Raw genomic sequence first — 3,067 nt, 5'->3', positions numbered from 1 at the left:
TCTTCCCTGACTTCTCTCCAGCAACAGCTATCAAACGCGCCTTCTATAATATTAAACAGCGCTACGGCAAGCCAATGTCAAATACGGCCTCCTGTATCCGCAAAACTGAAAGTGGAATGGCAGGGGCATTTCTATGTTTTCGCTAGCAAGGAGGAGGCAGAAAATGAGTTAAGAAAGCTGATCCGGACTATTCTGATACATAATTGTGAGTCATGGCGGTAAATGATAAAGCTAGGATTAATAATCTACTGTCTGATCTATTTGTTTTAAAATACGGGTTTTTATCAGCATATATTCTCATATTCTTATATTATTATTACTTACTTATTACTTATCATTACTTAGTATTACTAGGGCTAAATGTTTGTGTTTTATTGTGCTTAATTACGTTTTCCTCCTCTTTTTTTTTTCTTTTCTAATTATTTCATGTGTACCCTAAATGAGACTGTTCAATATCATACCCTTGGTTTGCTGTTATTGCTATTACTGCATTAAGACTTGTTATGCTTGTTTTGGACACATCTTTAACACCATCACCTGGGTTTATTATCTGGGGATATCATCTTAATGCACTAAAATTGATGAAGATTATATGTATGTATGTATGTATATATATATATATATATATGTGTGTATGTATATATATATATATATATAAGTGCAAAATTCTTTTCTTTCTTTTTCCTCTTTTAAAGACTATATTGGTAACAGATATCTCTATCTTTTAACCTTAAAGCCACTGCATGGGGGCTTGATGTGCTTTGGACGTGCTCTGTCTCTGGGTATGTCAGAGGACTGGGACTGCATGAAGTGGGTTTTAGCCTCACCTGGGGAGGCAAAAAGGGAGGGTGGGGGTTAAGGGGAAGAGAAAGAGAGCAGGCTTGATCTATATCTAATCTATCATCTCAATCTTTATAATTATAACTATCAACGTAATAATAAGCTGCATGGCAACAACTCTTGGGGAATAGGAAATTAAGACCTAAACTATTTCACTTCCAGTTAAGACTATAATATGACACCAAAAACTCAGAATCAGTGTCTCCATGATGGGACAGTTAACTCGTAAGCTGGAATGTTAAAGGCCTGAATCACGAATTAAAGAGAAAGAAAGTACTTTCTCACCTAACAGGTCTAAATGCTAAAATAGTATTTTTACAGGAAACCCACTTACTAAGTAAGGATCAGTTCCGGCTGCAAAAGACTGGACTGGCCAAATGTTCCATTCTAGTTTTACAAAGAAAACTAGAGGGGTGGGAATTCTCATACATAGAACAGTACCATTTGTAGCATCAGATGTAGTATTGGATCCTGAAGGGAGATATGTGATGGTCATGGGAGACTTATCTAACTGTAAAATGATTTTGATAAATGTTTATGCACCTAATGTTGATGATAAGGAATTTATACAAAATTTATTTGCATCCATTCCCAATCTGAACACTCATAAACTTATAATGGCTGGGGACTTTAATTGTGTTCTAAATCCACTTTTAGATAAGACTTCCTCCACAGGGGAACGCAACTAACACCGCAAAGATAATTACAAAGTTTATAACTGATCACAACTTATCAGATCCCTGGAGGTTTTAAACCCAAATTCAAGAACATATTCTTTCTACTCACCAGTACATCATTGCTACTCAAGGATTGATTACTTCTTTATAGATAATAACTTCTTGCCTAAGATTAAATCTTGTAAATACGATGCTATTGTTATTTCAGACCATGCTCCGATGATCTTGGAGCTGAAATTACTAAGCCCCATACACTCACCCGCAGATGGCGTCTCAATCCGCTTCTATTAGCTGACGAGAATTGTACTGAATTTATATCCAAACAAATTGAATTCTTTCTAGAGACAAATACATCCCCTGAGATCTCTGCAGGAACACTCTGGGAAACTCTTAAGGCCTTCTTAAGAGGACAGATTATCTCATATCTTTCCCACAGAAATAAATCCGAGCGAAGAAAGTAGCAGAGATAAAAAGCGAAATTACTAAAATAGATGAAGAACATGCCAGACTACCAAGCGAGACTCTACATAAGAGGAGGCAGGCTCTACATTCAGAATTAAACCTCTTGACAACTAAAGAAACCGAACAACTAATTTACAAATCCAGACATCATTATTATGAACATGGAGAGAAAGCTAATAAGCTTTTAGCGCAACAAATTCACAAGCAAGAAGTGCATAGCGCAATCTCGTAATTACTAACACGAATGGAGATAAAATCATCGAACACAAAAATATAATGTGCACTTTTAGAGACTACTATAAATCCCTATATACTACTGAGTTTAAAGAAGACAATATACAATCTAATGCATTTCTGGATAAATTACAGATACCACAAATTGACGCTATTAGTGTGGAGGAGCTCGATAAACCTCTGTCATTATCAGAATTACTGGATGCTATAAAGTCACTCCAAGGTGGAAAAGCAGCAGGCCCTGATGGCTACCCTGCAGAGTTTTACAAGAAATTCTCCGCTCAGCTAGCTCCCTTCCTATTAGCAACATTTACAGAAGCCAGAGATAACCAATCTCTTCCACAAACCTTTCGCCAAGCACTAATCACTGTCTTTCCAAAACAAAATAAGGACTTATTACAATGTGCATCATACAGACCAATTTCACTTCTGAATAACGACGTTAAAATACTCTCTAAAATCATAGCTAGAAGGATGGAGAAAGTGCTCCCCTCAATAATATCACAAGACCAAACTGGATTTATTAGGGGCCGACACTTATCTTCAAATCTTCGACGCCTGTTTAATGTAATATACTCACCAACTAAATCAAACACCCCAGAAATATTATTATCATTGGATGCAGAAAAAGCATTCGACATGATTGAATGGAAATACCTTTTTACTATTTTGGAGAAGTTTGGGTTTGGCCCGAACATTTGTGCATGGATTAAATTACTGTATACTAACCCAGAAGCTTCAGTTTGCATCAATAACATTTGCTCAGACTACTTTAAACTAGAGCGTGGCACAAGACAAGGATGCCCTTTGTCACCACTGCTGTTTGCAATTGCCATTGAACCACTGGCAATACA

The sequence above is a fragment of the Polypterus senegalus genome, chromosome 3 (assembly GCF_016835505.1).
Source record: "Polypterus senegalus isolate Bchr_013 chromosome 3, ASM1683550v1, whole genome shotgun sequence".
Lineage (NCBI taxonomy): Eukaryota > Metazoa > Chordata > Cladistia > Polypteriformes > Polypteridae > Polypterus > Polypterus senegalus.
This window is presented reverse-complemented; position numbering follows the sequence as displayed.